The sequence below is a fragment of the Lactuca sativa genome, chromosome 3, assembly GCF_002870075.4.
Source record: "Lactuca sativa cultivar Salinas chromosome 3, Lsat_Salinas_v11, whole genome shotgun sequence".
Classification (NCBI taxonomy): domain Eukaryota; kingdom Viridiplantae; phylum Streptophyta; class Magnoliopsida; order Asterales; family Asteraceae; genus Lactuca; species Lactuca sativa.
Genome location: NC_056625.2, coordinates 119,175,355 through 119,188,187, shown reverse-complemented (window position 1 = coordinate 119,188,187; position 12,833 = coordinate 119,175,355). Strand labels below are relative to the sequence as shown.

The window sequence follows — 12,833 nt, the reverse complement described above, 5'->3', positions numbered from 1 at the left end:
TTACGTAAGGAATAAGCTTTGGAAGAGTGGATCTAGAGTTTGGAGTCCCTACATGACTCAAAAAGCTTCTGAATGTATGAAGGACTGAATAGACTCGGCGAGTCCTTCGAGTGGACTCGGCGAGTCCTTCGAGTGGACTCGGCGAGTAATATGAAGATTAGGAGGAACTCGACAAGTTGGATGAACAACTCGGCGAGTCTGTTGAAGATTGCCTTGGACTCGGTGAGTCTGTTCTTGGACTCGGCGAGTCAGGTCGCGAAACCCCGAACCCTTCGAGTTAAGACTCGAATCAGTGAGTCGAGTGGAGACTCAGTGAGTTGGACAAGACAGGACTCAAAAATCGGTGGACTCGGCGAGTCATGGGCTGACTCGGCGAGTCGAGTCGCGAATGGAAGGACTCTGAGCATATGAACTCGGCGAGTCAATAGGCAAACTCGGCGAGTAGGGTTGACCTGGAAGGTTGACTTTGACCAGGACTTTGACTTTGACCATAGTTGACTTAATTGACTTTCGGAGGATAGTTAGAATAAGTGTTATATTGATACTGATAGCTCGGGGAGCTAGTGGAGCCGTAGTTCAGAAGAGTTTTTGGGTAGTAGCAAAGGGGTTTCAGAAAGTTCAGTAAGTGCAGGTTAGTTTCTCCTTGTGTGAATGGGTCTACGGCCACAATGCCGACCCATGTAGTTATGAGTAGGAAGACCCGGGGGTTAGCCCTAGGCACAATATGCTAGTATGATATTCGGGACGAGGTCCAATGTAGCGGGCGGGTGCCCAAGGAATGGTTTGCATGATAGTTATACTTGTTGTCTGTGTGATACATGTATGTGCCTGGTAGGAAGGTGAGTGTGGGCGAGGTCCCGTATCTCACCAGCAGCAGCAGAGTACGGACGGTGTTCCATGTCTCATTAGCAGCAGAGTAGGGGTGAGGCCCAGGTTAGGGAAAGAGTGAGTGTGGTCTGGGCCCGTATCTCACTATCAGTAGGAGCATAGACGGGGTTCCATGACTCATCAGTTGCAGGACATGGGCGAGGCCCAAGATAGGCGAGGCCTTTAGAACAGGATTCGGTAGTATATGTTTAGTTTATGTGTTGCGATATGTTTATGTGTTAATATTGTTGTTGGGCGAGGCCCAATGACAGGCGAGGCCTAAGCGAAACAGATCTATATCCGAGCGGGGCTCGAAGCCAGGCGAGGCCTGGAGCGGCGGGGTCGTTGTAGCGGGCGAGGCCCGAGGTAGGGGGTGAGGCCCAGAATAGCGGGTGTGTCCCAGTACGTGGTTATGCATGGTATGTGGTAGGTTGGGGAACTCACTAAGCTTCGTGCTTACGATTTTCAGTTTTGGTTTCAGGTACTTCCGGTAGCGGAAGGAAGAGCTCGAGGTGATCGCATGGCACACACCATAGATTAGACAGCCTGGGATGTTTTACTCTGATAATGAACAAATGATTTGGAAATTAATACTCTGATTATGTTATGGATTGATAATTACGTTTTAAGTAATGTTTTATAAAAGAAATTCTTAGTCTTGAATTTTGGGACGTGACAGCAAATCTCACAGCCCAACCTCCTGGTAGACAAGTTAAGTGTTTATTTGACTGGAATATTTATTCTATCTTTTGGTTTTAATTTCATGATTTTTCTTTTTGAAACATTACTCCGTTTTGTTGTAATATCTTTGATCTTCTGTTTCATACTTATTCATGGCTTCTGATTGACGTATGTCTGCTCAAATATTTCATTAGTAATAGTAAGTTTGAAGAACTTAATCATATTTACATTGATTTCCTACAGATGGTGGCGAATTCCGATTATGTGTGAATATATGAATGTGGTTGTTTTATGTGATTAAATATCATGAACAATTAAATACATGTTGTAAGTAACATTTTCTGGCAGAATTGAATCTTTGAATTTCAATTAAGTTGGAATGAAATCGGGAATTTCGATTATGTGGTTCCTCAGTGGTTTGTGTATTTTATACAATTCCAATTCTATCAGAATGGAATCACAAATTCCAGTTCTATCGGAATGGAAACACGAATTCCAATTCTATTGGAATAGAATATGGATATTTTCTCACTGATTATACATGTTCTATAATTTTTGGTTATTGGTTTTGGTGCAATTCACAAGTCTGTATATTTTTCCAAAGGAATTTAGTTTTTTATTTTTCATTTGATAATACGTTATTTGTTTTCTAAACCACAATTGGATTTGTTTTCATAGAAGTTGATGTTGGAAGAACGGACAACAAAATTGAAAGTATTTCTTAGCAACATTATTCTTTTAGAATGAATTAGTGTGTTTGTTAGATTTTGATGTTTTTTTCCCGATTTGAAAGTTTTTTAGTTTTATGTTTTAACAATAAGTGTAATTCTTAGCAATTGTAACCTATATTCTATAGGAATTGATGTAATTTTTGTTTTTATTCGTCCATTAATGGTTCGAGAATTTGTTATTCTACAAGAAGTTTTTAAAGTCATGATCAAGAAATAGTTTCAAGAATATTTTTATTATTTTATGTTTCAAGAATATTTTTATTTTTGAATATACCCATAAACATATTCTGTTAGAATGTCAGAATTAAAAGAATTATAATTCGTCAAATCGGATTTTTAAAATTAATAGAATCTACGATACCTTAAAATATGACATTTTCCTTTATTAAATCTATATTAATTGACTAAAATACCCTTGTAATAAAATTAGATGGTATTTTTCAATTATATTTAATTCAATAATATATATTAATCGTTTTCTTAAAATAAGTAAAATGATTGGTCCACAATCATTCCTACATCCATACAATAATTGGTTAGAATACAATAACCTAAGCCTATATATATATATATATATATATATATATATATATATATATATATATATATATATATATATATATATATAAGTTCAATTGAGAAAAAATAAAAAAGGTTGAGAATGGGGAAATCATTCTCAGCCATTCATTTATTGTTGCCACAAAAAACCTCCATCGTACCGGCGAAAATAGGAAAGAAATACACATGTCTTTTACAACAAAACATGTTTCCTTAAACAAGGTTAATCATTACCTTAATATATACAAAAACATAGTTTTTTTGTTTTTTTAATTTTTAAGGAGCTATTTTTATCGAAAAATGATTTTAAATATATCAAAATTCATAATTTTTTATTCTCTATGAATAGACATCCATATTGATATAGTTTTAAGATACATTAAAAAATTTATTTTTTTTATAGTTTTATCTGTTGTTATTCATAAGTGAATAAAAATCAATCAGATTTTTACTACAGTATATTTGTTATTCACTTATAAATAAAAAAATATGATTATTTTTTTTTTTACAGTTTAAGTATCATTTATACTACTTATTCATATATGAATAGCAAATTAACTGTAATAAAAATCTGATAAATGTTTTATTCATATATGAATATAAAATATGACGACAACTAATATACGTTTTATTCATATATAAATATAATATATGACGAAAGATAATGTAAAAAAAAATATAATTTAAGTAAGAAAACTTTATTACGTGTTATATTCATATATGAACGATACGCAAACTATAAAAAAAAGTTAAACATACGTTTCATTTATAAGTGAATAACGAATGTACTATAATAAAAATCTGATTGATTTTTATTCACTTATGAATAACGAGGGCTGAAACTCTAAAAAAATAAACTTTTTATTTTATCCTAAAAATATATCAATATGGATGTCTATTTATAAAAAATAAAAAATTATGAATTTTGATATATTTAAAATCATTTTTCGATAAAAATAATTTTCTAAAAATAAAACAAATATGTTTTTTTTGTATATTAAGGTAATGATTAACATAGTTTAAGGAACATGTTTGGTTGGAAAACACATGTTTATCCGTTATCCATTTCCGCCGGTACGCCTAAGTGTTTTGTGCTAAAATAAATGTGTGGCTGAGAATGATTCCCCCATTCTCAACCTTTTTTTTCTCAATTGAACTCTCTCTCTCTCTCTCTCTCTTTATATATATATATATATATATATATATATATATATATATATATATATATATATATATATATATATATATATATATATATATATATATATATATATATATATATATATATATCTTTACTATATTATTAAACATATTGGCTATTTCTTGAAAATTAAGAGGTATGACTCCTATAACATCATGTACAATCCTATTAAGCTTGTAAGTGTATACACATGCATGTCATCTTAACTTACGGTCTTAGCTTCACCTCTATCAAGATGTTGGAAAACCCTAATATCTTCCATCAGCCGTCATTTCTCCACATATCTTCCGTCACCCTCCTAATATCAAGATGTTGGTTTTTATTTTGTTTTTTTTGTTTCTAATATATGTGGAAATATTGAACAAACTAGCCATTTGATGCTCATCTTGGTCTTTCTAAAAGTATCCCCGTTCATATCTTTGATTTTTCTGAAATTTTGCAGATCATTTGTTTCTAGGTCTATTCAATGTCTGTCATGAGCTTCAGTTTCAATTTTATAATCTACAGGAAGGACATTGAGTCTCTCTTTCTCTCTCTTTAACTGTTTGTTTGTTTGTTTGTTTGTTTATACAGGTCCTAACTTTGGTGTTTGTATCTTTGACCTTCCACGAATAACGCAGACAAAGAAACCCTGATGTTTGCATCTTGGAACCCTCCAATTAAATACTGAGGTATTTGGTTATTGGAATTGTCCCGGATCAAAAAACTCGCCGTATTACTAAGTTTATTTGTTTATATTTCTTTTAATGAAATACTTGTTGTGGGCAAGGGTTTTTTTTCACTGATTTCTCATGTATTTTCTTTTGTTCATAACTTGGATTTTTTTGGGTTCTCGGCTTTAAATATTATCTTAATGTTTCAAACAATTGGCTTGAAGGTGGAGGAAATAAGCATCAGGAATAAGTAAAGATACATACATGTATCCACATGTAAAAACTTACTCAAGCGTTTTAGTACTTGACATCAATTTCATATTTCTTGTTAGGGATGTACTTGACCTCTTTTTCATATATATATTCAGTTGTTTGTTATTCTCATATAAATTATTTAGATCACAATGATTTAAGGTTTTGTAAAGTATAATCGATCAATTTGGATAATGATTTTTAAGTCATAGATATCCTAGCTCTCACAATTAGTTTCTTTTGGACTATGTGCAGGTGAATGCTGTTGAGTTTTCTCATCCATTATGTTTCTTGAATAAAAGGTTATTCAAAACTGCGTGCAGGTCTATGTTCGAATGGTTGAAGAGTTTCAATAATGGATTTTGTTTCTAAAGGTTTAAACTTTAAATTATAACCAGAATTCATACTTCCTGGTTTTATTCAGTGTTGGTCGATTTTGCCTCTGGGTTTGATGTTACTGGTGAGGTCATTTAGTTGAAATTTGGTAAATGATATTTGTAACTTATCCATTCTTTATCACAAGAAAAGGGAAGGATAGTCTAATGTACAAAATACACAAATGTTTATCATTTTTCTTTATTTCCTGCAAAGTGCAATGAAATAAGTAAAGCTAACTAAAGATTACCATTTATGTACAAAATCCAGGTTGAGGAGAGAAGGTACACAAAGCAATTTCATGACTAATACCATAATGGTGTTCTTTGTTATCAACCATCATACAAAAATATGAATGCTTGAACCTCTTGACGAAATCAGAAAGCAGAGTTTTGTTGAACATTTATATTTGGTTTTAAGTACTTGGAAAGACCTAATATTTGGATCCAAAAAAGGTAGGCTGGAAGATTTATGTATTTCCATGTTCTTTTTATGTATTTAAGAGTGCAATAGTAGAAAAAGGCAGCAACAAAGAGGTATTTGTTTTTATGTTAAAGGTTTTTATGATTAAGATGAATGTTTTTAAAGTTTAGATCTATAAGGATTTTGATGATGAAAATGGATGTTTTTAACACGTTTCTTTTTTTTTCTAATGAAACTTTAGATACTGATTTCAATTATGAAAATATATGATTTTGATTTTGATGACGGAGCTTCAGATCTTAAGAGAAGAACGACAAGGAGTTATAACCTGTTCAATTTTTTAAACTAATCATTTATTAATATTATCTTTTGTAACATGTCAAACTCCATTGGGACTAATCTAAAGCTTCTCTTTTTTGGGTGTCATATTTTCCCTAAGGTTTTAAAAGAACAATAACATTAAACATTGGCAAGTTGGTTGTTTGAGACTTTGAATTTTATCATTCAAACAAATTGATTTTTAAATAAAAAAGTATACATTTTCATCCAAACATTTGTTCTAAATCAATCCCTATCACAATATTTCTATCTCTCTACTGATAAATAAAGTTGGCAACAATTAATGGATTTGGCCGCGATTTAATGGTCATCAGCTCAAGTTTTATGAACTTCATTTTGATATTTTTAATTAGTTTATGATGTGTGATATTTATACAAGATCCTCAAATAAAAAAGACAATTTTAATTAAGCTACCATATTTAAAAGGCTTGCAGAAAACAATACCAACCAGGCCTAGACAGATTAATTTCATATTTATTCAAACAAATAATAGCATCTTACTTTCGTTTAAAAGGCTTGTAAAAAATAATAATAGATGTTTTTGGTATTAATAGAATTTGAAAGAAATATAAAATTTAAAATTTTATAAATAAAATTTATTATAATTTACTCGGATATGATTGCTAAGAAAAAATTAAATTGATTTATTTGTTTATTTTTTAAGTTACATATATAATTGTGGAACCAAATGTGTATATCAATAAAACAAAACTTATGCTTTATGGGGGTTTTTTTGTAACTGAAGTTTTAAAGTTGGGGCATAAAATTCCATTTTATGCCACTCACCGGCTAAATTAATTATATTCGACCAAAAGCCAAAATTTCAACTCATTTCCTTTAAATGTATATTTTCTCATCTTTGACAAGAGAAAACAACACTAAACACCCATCTTACATTTTGACACGATTTAACACTTGTCCTATATATTAAAGCGGTTATGTAAGGTGTAGTTCTTAAAATGAACTTAAATTGGAACTAGTATCAATCGGTTTTAAAATTTAAGAACTGAAAACAATTCTAATTTGGCATTGTTACATGTTTGTGGGAGGGATGTTTTAGTGGTAGAAGTTTTTGTGTAGTTAATCTTGGTATAGTTAGTGAGAGGCGAACGAGTGTAGCTAAATCTTATATTGATGTTGTGTGTGCGGTCATGATCATATGAAATAAGGATTATTGAATTTGTTAATTTGTTTGAAAGGAATGGATTGACATTATATTTCGATTTAATTTGTCACTTGCATAGTATCAAAACTCTAATCTTAATTATCTTCCCTATTATTAGAATTTTAAAAAAGTTAGATGAATTATTTGTTGGTGACCCATAATATACAGACTAACATTTTTTGACTTGGGTGGTAGTTTTAAATTTAATATCTGCGACATTGGCTGTAATATTGTGTTTTAGTCCAAAACACAACTTATTATTGTTCTTACCTCAACAAAACAACATATATAAAAACAATAAATACATTAAATAATACATTATCCGTTGCAAAAAATAGTAATAAATAAATAAATAAAACGAATCATTGAATTGAAAGTAATCATTGTCCCCTATAAAAAAAAATTAATTCCATAAGTGTTCTTCATAGATGGTTGGAACAAGAAGAACATTTATGTACAAAGTTTTAGTTGCTAATGTTCGTTCATGTGGTTATATTGCACTTGTCATCACTTCAGGTGTTGCGGCTAAAGAGGAAACAATTTCCAATTTGATTGTGTTTTGCAATGACAATAAATAAAGCTAAGGGAGAAATAACTCCAGAGGGATATCACGGGTCAATACAAAAATATTAGTGAACCCTGATAAATAATTCAACGTCAATGAAACCTACACATCAAATGTGGTGTTTAAAAAAGTGTTGCACGGTTAATAATTCACAACCAATCATGTGTTCATGTAATGTAAAAAATCTCAACTTTTCATTTTTAAGTTTAATTGATTTCATTTTTGATAGCATGACTCTTATTGATAATTGTTTAGATGTAATAAACTATTTGCACAAAAAAACTAAATCGCCACTAAAAACTAATTTGTAAAAAAACAATTTGCACCCGTCGCTTAGCGCGGGTAAACGGCTAGTATATATATATATATATATATATATATATATATATATATATATATATATATATATATATATATATATATATATATATATATATATATATATATATATATATATATATATATATATATATTAGGTTATAACCCGTGTGCCACATGGGCCAGTGTAAAACCATTTTAGAAGTTAATAGCCGTTATAATTAATAATATATTTGCAAACATGTATATTTTAGAAACTCAAATGTTTTGTCCATAACTATAAAATTGTTAATTTAAAATAATTTTGCAATCTATTTTGAAGATATCAGCAACATTCTTTACGTCTAAATTAATAATAAAAATGATTATGTTGTATAAAAAAACAAAAAAAAAAAAAGCATAAACAACCATTCATGGACAAAATGTTTTATGACACTACACAACGCCTAAAGTTCAATATATATATATATATATATATATATATATATATATATATATATATATATATATATATATATATATATATATATTGAAAATTAGAAAAAAAAATGTATTAGACCCAAAAGTGGATGAATTAGCAAAAATGGATATTAAACAAACCTAGCTGTTAGGGTGGAATTGTTGTAATAGTCGAAGTGTGTATTTTGAGTCTTCGAACGTTTTTGCAATGTATTTTACTAGGGCATAATATTCGTAGCTTAATGTTTTAGTCCTTAGTATATTTTTTTGTACGCTTTCCTATCCTATAAATAGGAGTGGTTACTAGTGTCTTAGTAACGAAGTTTTTACAGAATATTCATTGTACTCTGTAAACTTTGCAAAAGCGTAATACGAGCCAAACAGATTATATTTACATTCTGTGTTCAAATCTCGCACTCATACTTTGAATTCATTCTCTAATTCATTCAATACTTGATTCTTTGTTTCTTCAATTGGTATCAGAGCAGGAATCATATCTCTGATCTGATTTTCACTGTATTCAAAAGGTTTTTGAATCAACTTTTTATTCAAAAGTTTCCGCACTTTTTAATAGTGAAAATTTTCTTAGATCTAAGTCTGTGATTCGATTTTGCACTTAATTCATTGAATCGAGTGTTCTTAGAGTGATTGTGATTTGAATCATACAGTTTGTTGTCAAATTTTCAAAGTTTCTTCAAAAATTCTCAAGGTTTTGTTCCGTACAACAATGGCGTCATTCAATCTGAATTCCATGACTTCATTTTCTCATCTTCTAGGATCATCCACCAAAATTCCTATGCCAATTCCTGAGTATTATGATCAGTGGGTTGATCGTATGCAGGATTATCTCAACAGTTTGGATGAAGAACTCTAGAAATGCATCACTGGCGATCTGAATCCACCAACGAATGTTCAACCAATTGGTTCGTCCTCTGGTAATTCTGAAGTTGAAAACCAATCTGATCGACTGAAAAAGCTGGAGAAAAGGTGTGTAAGAGAGCTGAGAGGAGCTTTACCTCCTATTGTGTACAAATATGTGAGAAGTTGTACAACGGCAAAAGAAATCTGGAACAATCTTAAGGAAAATTTTCAGTGAAGCGAGAAGACGAGGGTTAATTCTGTCAAGCAGTGTTTAGTGGAGCTGAAAGACTTCAGACAGAAAGATGGGGAATCAATTGAACTTTATTATGATCGTCTGAATGATTTGATATATCGATGCAATCGATATGGGATCACTAGATCAGCAATGGAATTCAATCTGATATTTGTCATGGGACTTCGAAAGGAATGGAGGAGTGTAAGTATGGTGGTGAAGAACCAACAGAGCTTTGACACATCTACATTGAATGACTTATATAACCAACTTAAAACTCATGAAGGTGAAGTGAATGAAATAGCTGAAGAATCGAAGGCTATGTTGGGAGGTCCACTAGCTTTGATGGCAAAGATTTCTGAGAAAGATGCTGAGAAGGATGCTTCAGATGAAGATGAAGGGTTCATCATGAACTCTAATGATGAAGCAATTGCCTTTTACTCAAACAATCGGGTGAAAAAGTTCTTTAAAAAACCTTTTAATCCAAAGGTAAAATCGTCTAAGATAAAAGGGAACTTTCTGAGTAAAAATGTTGGGGAAAAGAAGAATAAGGAAGAGAAGATAGATTCGAAGCCTGTTGAGGGAAAGATTGAAAAGAAGCTAAAGGGAGATGCTGGAATTGACTGTCTTTATTGCAATGGTGTGAATCACCTTGCAAATGACTGTATGCTTCGGAAGAAAGATGAGAGAAAGATGAAGGTGAAGGATGAGGTATACTACGCTGAAAAGTTGGAGGAAGTTCGTATGAAAGCAAAGAATTTGTCCCTGGTTGCAAAGGGCACTGATGAGGAGGAAGATGGTACTTATCAAATCTGGTCATCTGGATCAGATGATGAGGAGATGCGCAATCCAACCCATGGATCCATGTTTGCAAAGATGGAGGAGGGATCAGAGGAGGATTCATATGCTTCGTATCAAAGGCTGCTGACAAATCACCAATGACAACAAAGGTACGAAACATTCTTGAATCTTTTAATATTCCAGTACATGCTTATAATTCTGAATTAGTATCTTTTGATGAAACTGTTACTTATTTTGATTCGATTGTGGTATCTGCTAGCAATGAGGCTAAGAAGCTGTCAGTGCAATTGCTTGAGACTCAGAAGAAGTTAGATTTGAAAATCACTAGGATAGATTGTCTAGAACTCCAAATAACGAATATCATGGTAGATAGGGACAATTTATCTAGTGATAATAAACTGTTATTAGCACAAAGAAACATCTACTGTAATGTTGCTAAGAGATTATATGGAAAAATAACTGAACTTAATCATTCGTGTGAAATTAGTAAAGAACAACATAGAAAATTGTTGCCATTTTTAGATTATGAAAGAGCTAAGGTAGATAATATTTCATATGATTGTGAAAAAGAGATAGCTGATTTTGACAAAGTTCCGAATGACAAGCATAGATATGGAATTGTCAAAGTTGATGAATGTCTTGATTCGAATGATTTAGTTAACATTGTAAATGATACTTTGACTAAATCTGAACAAATTCACATTTTGAAAAAGACTAAGAATTCAACATCTGATTCTCAATCCAATTTTGCTGATATTGAAGATAACTCTGATAATATTAGTGAAATTAGTGAGCTTGAATATGTTGATTGCTCTCAGTTGACTATTGTTAATGTTGCTTCGAATTCTAAAGGGAAAGAAAAAGTTAAGGATTTGATAGTTGAGAATGAAACTGATATAACCTCAACTTCGAAAGTTGGTGAAATGAACTTTGTGGATCTCAAAGATTACCAAACTGATGATAGTGATGATGAAGAGGTTGAGAAAGTTTTGAAAGAAAAGGCATCTTCAAAGAAAGAAGAAATTCCACGAATAGTTGTTGACCAAGTGTATGGTGATACACAAAAATTCAAAGAAGTGATGAATGAAAAAGGTCCACATTATCTTGAAACAAACACGGTGGTTTTTTCAAATTTCAAATGCACAGATGATGTCATTTTTCCAAATCAAGTCTTTGTAACTAAAGGAAATGTTGAAAATATCAAACTAGAGTTAAAGAAGATGGTTGAGGAAGACAATTCAAAAACAACTGAGGAAGGTTTTTTCGCAAATCAAAATACAGTTGAAAACATCTTAACAAAGAATTCGTATATTTTTCAACGACAAAAACCACAAAAACAATGGATTGAAAAATCAATAGTTGAAAAAGAGAAAATGAAAAATGTTGAAAAAGAAAAAGAAAAAGTTGTCAAATTAAACTCTAAGGAATTTAAAGATCAAATTGACAAATTTTCAAAGGAAAACAACATTTCAAAGAGACAAGCAAGAAAGAAAATATTTTGGCAAAGAATTGAGTCTCAAAAGATGTCTGAATCAGAATCCACTAAAAATGTTTTCAAAGCTAAAAATGCTTCTTTTTCAAAATCTCAAAAATCATCTCAATCAAACCAAACAAGGTCTGAAATAAATAAGCAAACAAAGTTTTCGAAAGTTTCTGAAACCAACAAAACAATAGATTTTTCAAAAAGATCTAACACAAATCAAAAAGTTATTCAACGTCAAAGTTTTAAATCAAAAGTTGATACATCCTATGCTTACTCTTATGTCACAAAATCCAAAGTTGATTTTGTTCCTCAAAAACCAAAGTTTCCTAATTACACAAAGAAAGAAACAATGAAGATGTCTCGGGAAAAAGGAATGACTTCAAGAAAGAACGTTGATCATTGGCTTGAAGGAAAAGGAAAAATATATTAGTCGAATAAATAGTCAAAAGAACAAATTCATGAAGCATACGAAATGTATGTCAATAATTCTTCGAATAGTAGCTCATCATCCAAGGATTCGAATATCTCAGTCAAAGTATGGAGACCAATCACAAAAGCAAAAACAGTTCAATCACTAACTCAAGAGGCGAAGGGTAATGTTAGTGAACATTCGAAACTATCAAACACTTATGTTTTAGTTTCTTTAGATGATGAAATCAACTTAATTGATAGGCTCAAAACTAAAGTTTGTGATTGGGTTAAAAGTTCATCATTACATTCGAAGTTGAAATCTAATTTCTAAGGACCCAAAAAGCCTTGGGTACCTAAATTTTTCCATTAATTGCAGGTATTATGTGACGAGCAATATGATAACAAGTGCTACATCGATAGTGGTTGCTCTCGTCACATGACTGGGAAAAAGGAGAAT

At 31.2% G+C, this 12,833-nt stretch overlaps 1 long non-coding RNA gene across 1 annotated transcript; it reads left to right on the top strand.

The window, feature by feature from the left end:
* Positions 1-4,268: 4,268 nt before the first annotated feature.
* Positions 4,269-5,874, top strand: LOC122197054 (uncharacterized). Its single transcript, XR_006189839.2, has 2 exons — positions 4,269-4,709; positions 5,199-5,874. It is a non-coding gene; the product is annotated as an uncharacterized LOC122197054 (long non-coding RNA).
* The last annotated feature ends 6,959 nt before the right edge of the window (positions 5,875-12,833 follow it).